The 12,183-nt window shown below is 42.0% G+C and overlaps 55 pseudogenes; all 55 read left to right on the top strand.

The window, feature by feature from the left end:
- Window positions 1–97: 97 nt before the first annotated feature.
- Window positions 98–216, top strand: LOC142669189 (5S ribosomal RNA; annotated as a pseudogene).
- Window positions 217–283: 67 nt separating this feature from the next.
- Window positions 284–402, top strand: LOC142670321 (5S ribosomal RNA; annotated as a pseudogene).
- A 253-nt stretch (window positions 403–655) lies between these two features.
- LOC142669139 (5S ribosomal RNA) lies at window positions 656–774 on the top strand (annotated as a pseudogene).
- Window positions 775–841: 67 nt separating this feature from the next.
- On the top strand, window positions 842–960 carry LOC142670407 (5S ribosomal RNA; annotated as a pseudogene).
- Window positions 961–1,027: 67 nt separating this feature from the next.
- LOC142670531 (5S ribosomal RNA) lies at window positions 1,028–1,146 on the top strand (annotated as a pseudogene).
- A 67-nt stretch (window positions 1,147–1,213) lies between these two features.
- On the top strand, window positions 1,214–1,332 carry LOC142669255 (5S ribosomal RNA; annotated as a pseudogene).
- Window positions 1,333–1,399: 67 nt separating this feature from the next.
- Window positions 1,400–1,518, top strand: LOC142670322 (5S ribosomal RNA; annotated as a pseudogene).
- Window positions 1,519–1,585: 67 nt separating this feature from the next.
- On the top strand, window positions 1,586–1,704 carry LOC142670529 (5S ribosomal RNA; annotated as a pseudogene).
- Window positions 1,705–1,771: 67 nt separating this feature from the next.
- On the top strand, window positions 1,772–1,890 carry LOC142669945 (5S ribosomal RNA; annotated as a pseudogene).
- A 67-nt stretch (window positions 1,891–1,957) lies between these two features.
- LOC142670037 (5S ribosomal RNA) lies at window positions 1,958–2,076 on the top strand (annotated as a pseudogene).
- A 67-nt stretch (window positions 2,077–2,143) lies between these two features.
- LOC142670485 (5S ribosomal RNA) lies at window positions 2,144–2,262 on the top strand (annotated as a pseudogene).
- Window positions 2,263–2,329: 67 nt separating this feature from the next.
- LOC142669377 (5S ribosomal RNA) lies at window positions 2,330–2,448 on the top strand (annotated as a pseudogene).
- Window positions 2,449–2,515: 67 nt separating this feature from the next.
- LOC142670229 (5S ribosomal RNA) lies at window positions 2,516–2,634 on the top strand (annotated as a pseudogene).
- Window positions 2,635–2,701: 67 nt separating this feature from the next.
- Window positions 2,702–2,820, top strand: LOC142670323 (5S ribosomal RNA; annotated as a pseudogene).
- Window positions 2,821–2,887: 67 nt separating this feature from the next.
- Window positions 2,888–3,006, top strand: LOC142670387 (5S ribosomal RNA; annotated as a pseudogene).
- A 67-nt stretch (window positions 3,007–3,073) lies between these two features.
- Window positions 3,074–3,192, top strand: LOC142669367 (5S ribosomal RNA; annotated as a pseudogene).
- Window positions 3,193–3,259: 67 nt separating this feature from the next.
- Window positions 3,260–3,378, top strand: LOC142670363 (5S ribosomal RNA; annotated as a pseudogene).
- Window positions 3,379–3,445: 67 nt separating this feature from the next.
- LOC142669138 (5S ribosomal RNA) lies at window positions 3,446–3,564 on the top strand (annotated as a pseudogene).
- Window positions 3,565–3,631: 67 nt separating this feature from the next.
- Window positions 3,632–3,750, top strand: LOC142670399 (5S ribosomal RNA; annotated as a pseudogene).
- Window positions 3,751–3,817: 67 nt separating this feature from the next.
- On the top strand, window positions 3,818–3,936 carry LOC142669557 (5S ribosomal RNA; annotated as a pseudogene).
- Window positions 3,937–4,186: 250 nt separating this feature from the next.
- On the top strand, window positions 4,187–4,305 carry LOC142669987 (5S ribosomal RNA; annotated as a pseudogene).
- Window positions 4,306–4,372: 67 nt separating this feature from the next.
- LOC142669540 (5S ribosomal RNA) lies at window positions 4,373–4,491 on the top strand (annotated as a pseudogene).
- A 625-nt stretch (window positions 4,492–5,116) lies between these two features.
- LOC142669659 (5S ribosomal RNA) lies at window positions 5,117–5,235 on the top strand (annotated as a pseudogene).
- Window positions 5,236–5,302: 67 nt separating this feature from the next.
- Window positions 5,303–5,421, top strand: LOC142669569 (5S ribosomal RNA; annotated as a pseudogene).
- A 67-nt stretch (window positions 5,422–5,488) lies between these two features.
- On the top strand, window positions 5,489–5,607 carry LOC142670074 (5S ribosomal RNA; annotated as a pseudogene).
- Window positions 5,608–5,674: 67 nt separating this feature from the next.
- On the top strand, window positions 5,675–5,793 carry LOC142670596 (5S ribosomal RNA; annotated as a pseudogene).
- A 67-nt stretch (window positions 5,794–5,860) lies between these two features.
- Window positions 5,861–5,979, top strand: LOC142670486 (5S ribosomal RNA; annotated as a pseudogene).
- A 253-nt stretch (window positions 5,980–6,232) lies between these two features.
- LOC142669547 (5S ribosomal RNA) lies at window positions 6,233–6,351 on the top strand (annotated as a pseudogene).
- Window positions 6,352–6,418: 67 nt separating this feature from the next.
- Window positions 6,419–6,537, top strand: LOC142669909 (5S ribosomal RNA; annotated as a pseudogene).
- Window positions 6,538–6,778: 241 nt separating this feature from the next.
- LOC142669087 (5S ribosomal RNA) lies at window positions 6,779–6,897 on the top strand (annotated as a pseudogene).
- A 67-nt stretch (window positions 6,898–6,964) lies between these two features.
- LOC142669581 (5S ribosomal RNA) lies at window positions 6,965–7,083 on the top strand (annotated as a pseudogene).
- A 67-nt stretch (window positions 7,084–7,150) lies between these two features.
- LOC142669479 (5S ribosomal RNA) lies at window positions 7,151–7,269 on the top strand (annotated as a pseudogene).
- Window positions 7,270–7,336: 67 nt separating this feature from the next.
- LOC142669644 (5S ribosomal RNA) lies at window positions 7,337–7,455 on the top strand (annotated as a pseudogene).
- Window positions 7,456–7,522: 67 nt separating this feature from the next.
- Window positions 7,523–7,641, top strand: LOC142669388 (5S ribosomal RNA; annotated as a pseudogene).
- Window positions 7,642–8,080: 439 nt separating this feature from the next.
- LOC142669490 (5S ribosomal RNA) lies at window positions 8,081–8,199 on the top strand (annotated as a pseudogene).
- A 67-nt stretch (window positions 8,200–8,266) lies between these two features.
- On the top strand, window positions 8,267–8,385 carry LOC142669270 (5S ribosomal RNA; annotated as a pseudogene).
- A 67-nt stretch (window positions 8,386–8,452) lies between these two features.
- Window positions 8,453–8,571, top strand: LOC142670487 (5S ribosomal RNA; annotated as a pseudogene).
- A 67-nt stretch (window positions 8,572–8,638) lies between these two features.
- LOC142670376 (5S ribosomal RNA) lies at window positions 8,639–8,757 on the top strand (annotated as a pseudogene).
- Window positions 8,758–8,824: 67 nt separating this feature from the next.
- On the top strand, window positions 8,825–8,943 carry LOC142669805 (5S ribosomal RNA; annotated as a pseudogene).
- Window positions 8,944–9,010: 67 nt separating this feature from the next.
- LOC142669399 (5S ribosomal RNA) lies at window positions 9,011–9,129 on the top strand (annotated as a pseudogene).
- A 67-nt stretch (window positions 9,130–9,196) lies between these two features.
- Window positions 9,197–9,315, top strand: LOC142670326 (5S ribosomal RNA; annotated as a pseudogene).
- Window positions 9,316–9,382: 67 nt separating this feature from the next.
- LOC142669949 (5S ribosomal RNA) lies at window positions 9,383–9,501 on the top strand (annotated as a pseudogene).
- A 67-nt stretch (window positions 9,502–9,568) lies between these two features.
- LOC142669810 (5S ribosomal RNA) lies at window positions 9,569–9,687 on the top strand (annotated as a pseudogene).
- A 67-nt stretch (window positions 9,688–9,754) lies between these two features.
- Window positions 9,755–9,873, top strand: LOC142669141 (5S ribosomal RNA; annotated as a pseudogene).
- Window positions 9,874–9,940: 67 nt separating this feature from the next.
- Window positions 9,941–10,059, top strand: LOC142669904 (5S ribosomal RNA; annotated as a pseudogene).
- A 67-nt stretch (window positions 10,060–10,126) lies between these two features.
- LOC142669652 (5S ribosomal RNA) lies at window positions 10,127–10,245 on the top strand (annotated as a pseudogene).
- A 67-nt stretch (window positions 10,246–10,312) lies between these two features.
- Window positions 10,313–10,431, top strand: LOC142670488 (5S ribosomal RNA; annotated as a pseudogene).
- Window positions 10,432–10,498: 67 nt separating this feature from the next.
- On the top strand, window positions 10,499–10,617 carry LOC142670001 (5S ribosomal RNA; annotated as a pseudogene).
- Window positions 10,618–10,684: 67 nt separating this feature from the next.
- Window positions 10,685–10,803, top strand: LOC142669806 (5S ribosomal RNA; annotated as a pseudogene).
- A 67-nt stretch (window positions 10,804–10,870) lies between these two features.
- LOC142669275 (5S ribosomal RNA) lies at window positions 10,871–10,989 on the top strand (annotated as a pseudogene).
- A 67-nt stretch (window positions 10,990–11,056) lies between these two features.
- On the top strand, window positions 11,057–11,175 carry LOC142670590 (5S ribosomal RNA; annotated as a pseudogene).
- Window positions 11,176–11,242: 67 nt separating this feature from the next.
- LOC142669622 (5S ribosomal RNA) lies at window positions 11,243–11,361 on the top strand (annotated as a pseudogene).
- A 67-nt stretch (window positions 11,362–11,428) lies between these two features.
- LOC142670545 (5S ribosomal RNA) lies at window positions 11,429–11,547 on the top strand (annotated as a pseudogene).
- A 253-nt stretch (window positions 11,548–11,800) lies between these two features.
- LOC142670112 (5S ribosomal RNA) lies at window positions 11,801–11,919 on the top strand (annotated as a pseudogene).
- Window positions 11,920–11,986: 67 nt separating this feature from the next.
- LOC142669564 (5S ribosomal RNA) lies at window positions 11,987–12,105 on the top strand (annotated as a pseudogene).
- The last annotated feature ends 78 nt before the right edge of the window (window positions 12,106–12,183 follow it).

Consider the following 12,183-nt stretch of genomic DNA (forward strand, 5'->3'; position numbering starts at 1 on the left):
ACTGTCTGGGAATCCGTGGTGCGGTTGAATTCTTATTATGTCGTTTAGATTTTGTTTCACAATCGATTAAAAAGGACTATGGATTAAAGCATTTAATGTCAATGGCCATTCTAAGCTGAATGTCCCTGCTCTCGTCAGATCGCAGAAGTTACACAGCTTAAGGCCTCGCTAGTACAAGTGTGGGAGACTTTCTGGGAATCCGTGGTGCGGTTGACTTTTTATTATGTTGTTTAGATTTTGTTTCACAATAGATTAAATAGGACTATGGATTAAAGCTTTTAATGTCAATGGCCATTCTAAGCTGAATGTGCCTGCTCTCGTCAGATCGCAGAAGTTACACAGCTTAAGGCCTCGCTAGTACCAGTGTGGGAGACTGTCTGGGAATCCGTGGTGCGGTTGACTTTTTATTATGTTGTTTAGATTTTGTTTCACAATCGATTAAAAAGGACTATGGATTAAAGCATTTAATGTCAATGGCCATTCTAAGCTGAATGTGCCTTCTCTCGTTAGATCGCAGAAGTTACACAGCTTAACGCCTCGCTAGTACCAGTGTGGGAGACTGTCTGGAAATCCGTGGTGCGGTTGACTTTTTATTATGTCGTTTAGATTTTGTTTCACAATAGATTAAATAGGACTATGGATTAAAGCATTTAACGTCAATGGCCATTCTAAGCTGAATGTGCCTGCTCTCGTCAGATCGCAGAAGTTACACAGCTTAAGGCCTCGCTAGTACCAGTGTGGGAGACTGTCTGGGAATCCGTGGTGCGGTTGAATTTTTATTATGTCGTTTAGATTTTGTTTCACAATCGATTAAAAAGGACTATGGATTAAAGCATTTATTGTCAATGGCCATTCTAAGCTGAATGTGCCTGCTCTCGTCAGATCGCAGAAGTTACACAGCTTAAGGCCTCGCTAGTACCAATGTGGGAGACTGTCTGGGAATCCGTGGTGCGGTTGACTTTTTATTATGTCGTTTAGATTTTGTTTCACAATCGATTAAATAGGACTATGGATTAAAGCATTTAACGTCAATGGCCATTCTAAGCTGAATGTGCCTGCTCTCGTCAGAACGCAGAAGTTACACAGCTTAAGGCCTCGCTAGTACCAGTGTGGGAGACTGTCTGGGAATCCGTGGTGCGGTTGACTTTTTATTATGTTGTTTAGCTTTTGTTTCACAATAGATTAAATAGGACTATGGATTAAGGCTTTTAATGTCAATGGCCATTCTAAGCTGAATGTGCCTGCTCTCGTCAGATCGCAGAAGTTACACAGCTTAAGGCCTCGCTAGTACCAGTGTGGGAGACTGTCTGGGAATCCATGGTGCGGTTGACTTTTTATTATGTCGTTTAGATTTTGTTTCACAATCGATTAAAAAGGACTATGGATTAAAGCATTTAATGTCAATGGCCATTCTAAGCTGAATGTGCCTGCTCTCGTCAGATCGCAGAAGTTACACAGCTTAAGGCCTCGCTAGTACCAGTGTGGGAGACTGTCTGGGAATCCGTGGTGCGGTTGACTTTTTATTATGTCGTTTAGATTTTGTTTCACAATAGATTAAATAGGACTATGGATTAAAGCATTCAACGTCAATGGCCATTCTAAGCTGAATGTGCCTGCTCTCGTCAGAACGCAGAAGTTACACAGCTTAAGGCCTCGCTAGTACCAGTGTGGGAGACTGTCTGGGAATCCGTGGTGCGGTTGAACTTTTATTATGTCGTTTAGATTTTGTTTCACAATCGATTAAAAAGGACTATGGATTAAAGCATTTACTGTCATTGGCCATTCTAAGCTGAATGTCCCTGCTCTCGTCAGATCGCAGAAGTTACACAGCTTAAGGCCTCGCTAGTACCAGTGTGGCAGACTGTCTGGGAATCCGTGGTGCGGTTGACTTTTTATTATGTCGTTTAGATTTTGTTTCACAATAGATTAAATAGGACTATGGATTAAAGCATTTAACGTCAATGGCCGTTCTAAGCTGAATGTGCCTGCTCTCGTCAGAATGCAGAAGTTACACAGCTTAAGGCCTCGCTAGTACCAGTGTGGGAGACTGTCTGGGAATCCGTGGTGCGGTTGAATTCTTATTATGTCGTTTAGATTTTGTTTCACAATCGATTAAAAAGGACTATGGATTAAAGCATTTAATGTCAATGGCCATTCTAAGCTGAATGTCCCTGCTCTCGTCAGATCGCAGAAGTTACACAGCTTAAGGCCTCGCTAGTACCAGTGTGGGAGACTGTCTGGGAATCCGTGGTGCGGTTGACTTTTTATTATGTTGTTTAGATTTTGTTTCACAATAGATTAAATAGGACTATGGATTAAGGCTTTTAATGTCAATGGCCATTCTAAGCTGAATGTGCCTGCTCTCGTCAGATCGCAGAAGTTACACAGCTTAAAGCCTCGCTAGTACCAGTGTGGGAGACTGTCTGGGAATCCGTGGTGCGGTTGACTTTTTATTATGTCGTTTAGATTTTGTTTCACAATCGATTAAAAAGGACTATGGATTAAAGCATTTAATGTCAATGGCCATTCTAAGCTGAATGTGCCTGCTCTCGTTAGATCGCAGAAGTTACACAGCTTAACGCCTCGCTAGTACCAGTGTGGGAGACTGTCTGGGAATCCGTGGTGCGGTTGAATTTTTATTATGTCGTTTAGATTTTGTTTCACAATCGATTAAAAAGGACTATTGATTAAAGCATTTATTGTCAATGGCCATTCTAAGCTGAATGTGCCTGCTCTCGTCAGATCGCAGAAGTTACACAGCTTAAGGCCTCGCTAGTACCAGTGTGGGAGACTGTCTGGGAATCCGTGGTGCGGTTGACTTTTTATTATGTCGTTTAGATTTTGTTTCACAATCGATTAAATAGGACTATGGATTAAAGCATTTAACGTCAATGGCCATTCTAAGCTGAATGTGCCTGCTCTCGTCAGAACGCAGAAGTTACACAGCTTAAGGCCTCGCTAGTACCAGTGTGGGAGACTGTCTGGGAATCCGTGGTGCGGTTGATTTTTTATTATGTTGTTTAGCTTTTGTTTCACAATAGATTAAATAGGACTATGGATTAAGGCTTTTAATGTCAATGGCCATTCTAAGCTGAATGTGCCTGCTCTCGTTAGAACGCAGAAGTTACTCAGCTTAAGGCCTCGCTAGTACCAGTGTGGGAGACTGTCTGGGAATCCGTGGTGCGGTTGAATTTTTATTATGTCGTTTAGATTTTGTTTCACAATCGATTAAAAAGGACTATGGATTAAAGCATTTAATGTCAATGGCCATTCTAAGCTGAATGTGCCTGCTCTCGTCAGATCGCAGAAGTTACACAGCTTAAGGCCTCGCTAGTACCAGTGTGGGAGACTGTCTGGGAATCCGTGGTGCAGTTGACTTTTTATTATGTCGTTTAGATTTTGTTTCACAATCGATTAAAAAGGACTATGGATTAAAGCATTTAATGTCAATGGCCATTCTAAGCTGAATGTGCCTGCTCTCGTCAGATCGCAGAAGTTACACAGCTTAAGGCCACGCTAGTACCAGTGTGGGAGACTGTCTGGGAATCCGTGGTGCGGTTGACTTTTTATTATGTCGTTTAGATTTTGTTTCACAATAGATTAAATAGGACTATGGATTAAAACATTTAACGTCAATGGCCATTCTAAGCTGAATGTGCCTGCTCTCGTCAGAACGCAGAAGTTACATAGCTTAAGGCCACGCTAGTACCAGTGTGGGAGACTGTCTGGGAATCCGTGGTGCGGTTGACTTTTTATTATGTTGTTTAGATTTTGTTTCACAATAGATTAAATAGGACTATGGATTAAGGCTTTTAATGTCAATGGCCATTCTAAGCTGAATGTGCCTGCTCTCGTCAGATCGCAGAAGTTACATAGCTTAAGGTCTCGCTAGTACCAGTGTGGGAGACTGTCTGGGAATCCGTGGTGCGGTTGACTTTTTATTATGTTTAGATTTTGTTTCACAATCGATTAAAAAGGACTATGGATTAAAGCATTTAATGTCAATGGCCATTCGAAGCTGAATGTGCCTGCTCTCGTTAGATCGCAGAAGTTACACAGCTTAAGGTCTCGCTAGTACCAGTGTGGGAGACTGTCTGGCAATCTGTGTTGTGGTTGAATTTTTATTATGTCGTTTAGATTTTGTTTCACAATCGATTAAAAAGGACTATGGATTAAAACATTTAATGTCAATGGCCATTCTAGGCTGAATGTCCCTGCTCTCGTCAGATCGCAGAAGTTACACAGCTTAAGGCCTCGCTAGTACCAGTGTGGGAGACTGTCTGGGAATCTGTGGTGCGGTTGAGTTTTTATTATGTCGTTTAGATTTTGTTTCACAATCGATTAAAAAGGACTATGGATTAATGCCTTTAATGTCAATGGCCATTCTAAGCTGAATGTGCCTGCTCTCGTCAGATCACAGAAGTTACACAGCTTAAGGCCTCGCTAGTACCAGTGTGGGAGACTGTCTGGGAATTCGTGGTGCGGTTGCCTTTTTATTATGTCGTTTAGATTTTGTTTCACAATCGATTAAAAAGGACTATGGATTAAAGCATTTAATGTCAATGGCCATTCTAAGCTGAATGTGCCTTCTCTCGTTAGATCGCAGAAGTTACACAGCTTAACGCCTCGCTAGTACCAGTGTGGGAGACTGTCTGGGAATCCGTGGTGCGGTTGACTTTTGATTATGTCGTTTAGATTTTGTTTCACAATAGATTAAATAGGACTATGGATTAAAGCATTTAACGTCAATGGCCATTCTAAGCTGAATGTGCCTGCTCTCGTCAGATCGCAGAACTTACAAAGCTTAAGGCCTTGCTAGTACCAGTGTGGGAGACTGTCTGGGAATCCTTGGTACGGTTGACTATTTATTATGTCGTTTAGATTTTGTTTCACAATCGATTAAAAGGGACTATGGATTAAAGCATTTAATGTCAATGGCCATTCTAAGCTGAATGTGCCTGCTCTCGTTACATCGCAGAAGTTACACAGCTTAACGCCTCGCTAGTACCAGTTTGGGAGACTGTCTGGGAATCCGTGGTGCGGTTGACTTTTTAGTATGTCGTTTAGATTTTCTTTCACAATCGATTAAAAAGGACTATGGATTAAAGCATTTAATGTCAATGGCCATTCTAAGCTGAATGTGCCTGCTCTCGTCAGATCGCAGAAGTTACGAAGCTTAAGGCCTCCCTAGTACCAGTGTGGGAGACTGTCTGGGAATCCGTGGTGCGGTTGACTTTTTATTATGTCGTTTAGATTTTGTTTCACAATCGATTAAAAAGGACTATGGATTAAAGCATTTAATGTCAATGGCCATTCTAAGCTGAATGTGACTGCTCTCGTCAGATCGCAGAAGTTACACAGCTTAAGGCCTCGGTAGTACCAGTGTGGGAGACTGTCTGGGAATCCGTGGTGCGGTTGAATTTTTATTATGCCGTTTAAATTTTGATTCACAATCGATTAAAAAGGACTATGGATTAAAGCATTTAATGTCAATGGCCATTCTAAGCTGAATGTGCCAGCTCTCGTCAGATCGCAGAAGTTACACAGCTTAAGGCCTCGCTAGTACCAGTGTGGGAGACTGTCTGGGAATCCGTGGTGAAGTTGACAATTTATTATGTCGTTTAGATTTTGTTTCACAATAGATTAAATAGGACTATGGATTAAAGCATTTAACGTCAATAGCCATTCTAAGCTGAATGTGCCTGCTCTCGTCCGAACGCAGAAGTTACACAGCTTAAGGCCTCGCTAGTACCAGTGTGGGAGACTGTCTGGGAATCCGTGGTGCGGTTGAATTTTTATTATGTCGTTTAGATTTTGTTTCACAATCGATTAAAAAGGACTATGGATTAAAGCATTTAATGTCAATGGCCATTCTAAGCTGAATGTCCCTGCTCTCGTCAGATCGCAGAAGTTACACAGCTTAAGGCCTCGCTAGTACCAGTGTGGGAGACTGTCTGGGAATCCGTGGTGCGGTTGACTTTTTATTGTGTTGTTTAGATTTTGTTTCACAATAGATTAAATAGGACTATGGATTAAGGCTTTTATTGTCAATGGCCATTCTAAGCTGAATGTGCCTGCTCTCGTCAGATCGCAGAAGTTGCACAGCTTAAGGCCTCGCTAGTACCAGTGTGGGAGACTGTCTGGGAATCCATGGAGCGGTTGAATTTTTATTATGTCGTTTAGATTTTGTTTCACAATCGATTAAAAAGGACTATGGATTAAAGCATTTAATGTCAATGGCCATTCTAAGCTGAATGTCCCTGCTCTCGTCAGATCGCAGAAGTTACACAGCTTAAGCCCTCGCTAGTACCAGTGTGGGAGACTGTCTGGGAATCCGTGGTGCGGTTGACTTTTTATTATGTCGTTTAGATTTTGTTTCACAATCGATTAAAAAGGACTATGGATTACAGCATTTAATGTCAATGGCCATTGTAAGCTGAATGTGCCTGCTCTCGTCAGATCGCAGAAGTTACACAGCTTAAGGCCCTGCTAGTACCAGTGTGGGAGACTGTCTGGGAATCCGTGGTGCGGTTGACTTTTTATTATGTCGTTTAGATTTTGTTTCACAATAGATTAAATAGGACTATGGATTAAAACATTTATCGTCAATGGCCATTCTAAGCTGAATGTGCCTGCTCTCGTCAGAACGCAGAAGTTACATTGCTTAAGGCCTCGCTAGTACCAGTCTGGGAATCCGTGGTGCGCTTGACTTTTAATTATGTTGTTTAGATTTTGTTTCACAATAGATTAAATAGGACTATGGATTAAGGCTTTTAATGTCAATGGCCATTCTAAGCTGTATGTGCCTGCTCTCGTCAGATCGCAGAAGTTACACAGCTTAAGGCCTCGCTAGTACCAGTGTGGGAGACTGTCTGGGAATCCGTGGTGCGGTTGCCTTTTTATTATGTCGTTTAGATTTTGTTTCACAATCGATTAAAAAGGACTATGGATTACAGCATTTAATGTCAATGGCCATTGTAAGCTGAATGTACCTGCTCTCGTCAGATCGCAGAAGTTACACAGCTTAAGGCCCTGCTAGTACCAGTGTGGGAGACTGTCTGGGAATCCGTGGTGCGGTTGACTTTTTATTATGTCGTTTAGATTTTGTTTCACAATAGATTAAATAGGACTATGGATTAAAACATTTAACGTCAATGGCCATTCTAAGCTGAATGTGCCTGCTCTCGTCAGAACGCAGAAGTTACACAGCTTAAGGCCTCGCTAGTACCAGTGTGGTAGACTGTCTGGGAATCCGTGGTGCGGTTGAATTTTTATTATGTCGTTTAGATTTTGTTTCACAATCGATTAAAAAGGACTATGGATTAAAGCATTTAATGTCAATGGCCATTCTAAGCTGAATGTCCCTGCTCTCGTCAGATCGCAGAAGTTACTCAGCTTAAGTCCTCGCTAGTACCAGTGTGGGAGACTGTCTGGGAATCCGTGGTGCGGTTGACTTTTTATTATGTCGTTTAGATTTTGTTTCACAATCGATTAAAAAGGACTATGGATTAAAGCATTTAATGTCAATGGCCATTCTAAGCTGGATGTGCCTGCTCTCGTCAGATCGCAGAAGTTACACAGCTTAAGGCCTCGCTAGTACCTGTGTGGGAGACTGTCTGGGAATCCATGGTGCGGTTGACTTTTTATTATGTCGTTTAGATTTTGTTTCACAATCGATTAAAAAGGACTATGGATTAAAACATTTAATGTCAATGGCCATTCTACGCTGGATGTGCCTGCTCTCGTTAGATCGCAGAAGTTACACAGCTTAACGCCTCGCTAGTACCAGTGTGGGAGACTGTCTGGGAATCCGTGGTGCGGTTGACTTTTTATTATGTCGTTTCGATTTTGTTTCACAATCGATTAAAAAGGACTATGGATTAAAGCATTTAATGGCAATGGCCATTCTAAGCTGAATGTCCCTGCTCTCGTTAGATCGCAGGGGTTACACAGCTTAAGGCCTCGCTAGTACCAGTGTGGGAGACTGTCTGGGAATCCGTGGTGCGGTTGACTTTTTATTATGTCGTTTAGATTTTGTTTCACAATCGATTAAAAAGGACTATGGATTAAAGCATTTAATGACAATGGCCATTCTAAGCTGAATGTGCCTGCTCTCGTCAGATCGCAGGAGTTACACAGCTTAAGGCCTCGCTAGTACCAGTGTGGGAGACTGTCTGGGAATCCGTGGTGCGGTTGACTTTTTATTATGTTGTTTAGATTTTGTTTCACAATAGATTAAATAGGACTATGGATTAAGGCTTTTAATGTCAATGGCCATTCTAAGCTGAATGTGCCTGCTCTCGTCAGATCGCAGAAGTTACAAAGCTTAAGGCCTCGCTAGTACCAGTGTGGGAGACTGTCTGGGAATCCGTGGTGCGGTTGACTTTTTATTATGTCGTTTAGATTTTGTTTCACAATCGATTAAAAAGGACTATGGATTAAAGCATTTAATGTCAATGGCCATTCTAAGCTGAATGTCCCTGCTCTCGTCAGATCGCAGAAGTTACACAGCTTAAGGCCTCGCTAGTACCAGTGTGGGAGACTGTCTGGGAATCCGTGGTGCGGTTGACTTTTTATTATGTCGTTTAGATTTTGTTTCACAATCGATTAAAAAGGACTATGGATTAAAGCATTTAATGTCAATGGCCATTCTAAGCTGGATGTGCCTGCTCTCGTCAGATCGCAGAAATTACACAGCTTAAGGCCTCGCTAGTACCTGTGTGGGAGACTGTCTGGGAATCCGTGGTGCGGTTGACTTTTTATTATGTCGTTTAGATTTTGTTTCACAATCGATTAAAAAGGACTATGGATTAAAACATTTAATGTCAATGGCCATTCTAAGCTGGATGTGCCTGCTCTCGTTAGATCGCAGAAGTTACACAGCTTAACGCCTCGCTAGTACCAGTGTGGGAGACTGTCTGGGAATCCGTGGTGCGGTTGACTTTTTATTATGTCGTTTCGATTTTGTTTCACAATCGATTAAAAAGGACTATGGATTAAAGCATTTAATGTCAATGGCCATTCTAAGCTGAATGTCCCTGCTCTCGTCAGATCGCAGGAGTTACACAGCTTAAGGCCTCGCTAGTACCAGTGTGGGAGACTGTCTGGGAATGCGTGGTGCGGTTGACTTTTTATTATGTCGTTTAGATTTTGTTTCACAATCGATTAAAAAGGACTATGGATTAAAGCACTTAATGTCAATGGCCATTCTAAGCTGAATGTGCCTGCTCTCGTCAGATCGCAGAAGTTACACAGCTTAAGGCCTCGCTAGTACCAGTGTGGGAGACTGTCTGGGAATCCGTGGTGCGGTTGACTTTTTATTATGTTGTTTAGATTTTGTTTCACAATAGATTAAATAGGACTATGGATTAAGGCTTTTAATGTCAATGGCCATTCTAAGCTGAATGTGCCTGCTCTCGTCACATCGCAGAAGTTACACAGCTTAAGGCCTCGCTAGTACCAGTGTGGGAGACTGTCTGGGAATCCGTGGTGCGGTTGACTTTTTATTATGTCGTTTAGATTTTGTTTCACAATCGATTAAAAAGGACTATGGATTAAAGCATTTAATGTCAATGGCCATTCTAAGCTGAATGTGCCTGCTCTCGTTAGATCGCAGAAGTTACGCAGCTTAACGCCTCGCTAGTACCAGTGTGGGAGACTGTCTGGGAATCTGTGGTGCGGTTGACTTTTTATTATGTCGTTTAGATTTTGTTTCACAATAGATTAAATAGGACTATGGATTAAAGCATTTAACGTCAATGGCCATTCTAAGCTGAATGTGCCTGCTCTCGTCAGATCGCAGAAGTTACACAGCTTAAGGCCTCGCTAGTACCAGTGTGGGAGACTGTCTGGGAATCCGTGGTGCGGTTGAATTTTTATTATGTCGTTTAGATTTTGTTTCACAATCGATTAAAAAGGACTATGGATTAAAGCATTTAATGTCAATGGCCGTTCTAAGATGAATGTCCCTGCTCTCGTCAGATCGCAGAAGTTACACAGCTTAAGGCCTCGCTAGTACCAGTGTGGGAGACTGTCTGGGAATCCGTGGTGCGGTTGACTTTTTATTATGTTGTTTAGATTTTGTTTCACAATCGATTAAAAAGGACTATGGATTAAAGCATTTAATGTCAATGGCCATTCTAAGCTGAATGTGCCTGCTCTCGCCAGATCGCAGAAGTTACACAGCTTAAGGCCTCGCTAGTACCAGTGTGGGAGACTGTCTGGGAATCAGTGGTGCGGTTGACTTTTTATTATGTCGTTTAGATTTTGTTTCACAATCGATTAAAAAGGAATATGGATTAAAGCATTTGATGTCAATGGCCATTCTAAGCTGAATGTCCCTGCTCTCGTCAGATCGCAGAAGTTACACAGCTTAAGGCCTCGCTAGTACCAGTGTGGGAGACTGTCTGGGAATCCGTGGTGCGGTTGACTTTTTATTATGTTGTTTAGATTTTGTTTCACAATAGATTAAATAGGACTATGGATTAAGGCTTTTAATGTCAATGGCCATTCTAAGCTGAATGTGCCTGCTCTTGTCAGATCCCAGAAGTTACACAGCTTAAGGCCTCGCTAGTACCAGTGTGGGAGACTGTCTGGGAATCCGTGGTGCGGTTGACTTTTTATTATGTTGTTTAGATTTTGTTTCACAATCGATTAAAAAGGACTATGGATTAAAGCATTTGATGTCAATGGCCATTCTAAGCTGGATGTGCCTGCTCTCGTTAGATCGCAGAAGTTACACAGCTTAACGCCTCGCTAGTACCAGTGTGGGAGACTGTCTGGGAATCCGTGGTGCGGTTGACTTTTTATTATGTCGTTTAGATTTTGTTTCACAATAGATTAAATAGGACTATGGATTAAAGCATTTAACGTCAATGGCCATTCTAAGCTGAATGTGCCTGCTCTCGTCAGATCGCAGAAGTTACACAGCTTAAGGCCTCGCTAGTACCATTGTGGGAGACTGTCTGGGAATCCGTGGTGCGGTTGAATTTTTATTATGTCGTTTAGATTTTGTTTCACAATCGATTAAAAAGGACTATGGATTAAAGCATTTAATGTCAATGGCCATTCTAAGCTGAATGTCCCTGCTCTCATCAGATCGCAGAAGTTACACAGCTTAAGGCCTGGCTAGTACCAGTGTGGGAGACTGTCTGGGAATCCGTGGTGCGGTTGACTTTTTATTATGTAGTTTAGATTTTGTTTCACAATCGATTAAAAAGGACTATGGATTAAAGCATTTAATGTCAATGGCCATTCTAAGCTGAATGTGCCTGCTCTCGTCAGATCGCAGAAGTTACACAGCTTAAGGCCTCGCTAGTACAAGTGTGGGAGACTGTCTGGGAATCCGTGGTGCGGTTTACTTTTTATTATGTCGTTTAGATTTTGTTTCACAATAGATTAAATAGGACTATGGATTAAAGCATTTAACGTCAATGGCCATTCTAAGCTGAATGTGCCTGCTCTCGTCAGAACGCAGAAGTTACACAGCTTAAGGCCTCGCTAGTACCAGTGTGGGAGACTGTCTGGGAATCCGTGGTGCGGTTGACTTTTTATTATGTCGTTTAGATTTTGTTTCACAATCGATTAAAAAGGACTATGGATTAAAGCTTTTAATGTCAATGGCCATTCTAAGCTGAATGTGCCTGCTCTCGTCAGATTGCAGCAGTTACACAGCTTAAAGCCTCGCTAGTACCAGTGTGGGAGACTGTCTGGGAATCCGTGGTGCAGTTGTCTTTTTATTATGTCGTTTAGATTTTGTTTCACAATCGATTAAAAAGGACTATGGATTAAAGCATTTAATGTCAATGGCCATTCTAAGCTGAATGTGCCTGCTCTCATTAGATCGCAGAAGTTACACAGCTTAACGCCTCGCTAGTACCAGTGTGGGAGACAGTCTGGGAATCCGTGGTGCGGTTGACTTTTTATTATGTCGTATAGATTTTGTTTCACAATCGATTAAAAAGGACTATGGATTAAAGCATTTAATGTCAATGGCCATTCTAAGCTGAATGTGCATGCTCTCGTCAGATCGCAGAAGTTACACAGCTTAAGGCCTCGCTAGTACCAGTGTGGGAGACTGTCTGGGAATCCGGGGTGCGGTTGACATTTTATTATGTCGTTTAGATTTTGTTTCACAATCGATTAAATAGGACTATGGATTAAAGCATTTAACGTCAATGGCCA

Source organism: Rhinoderma darwinii (genome assembly GCF_050947455.1).
Source record: "Rhinoderma darwinii isolate aRhiDar2 chromosome 1 unlocalized genomic scaffold, aRhiDar2.hap1 SUPER_1_unloc_15, whole genome shotgun sequence".
Taxonomy (NCBI): domain Eukaryota; kingdom Metazoa; phylum Chordata; class Amphibia; order Anura; family Rhinodermatidae; genus Rhinoderma; species Rhinoderma darwinii.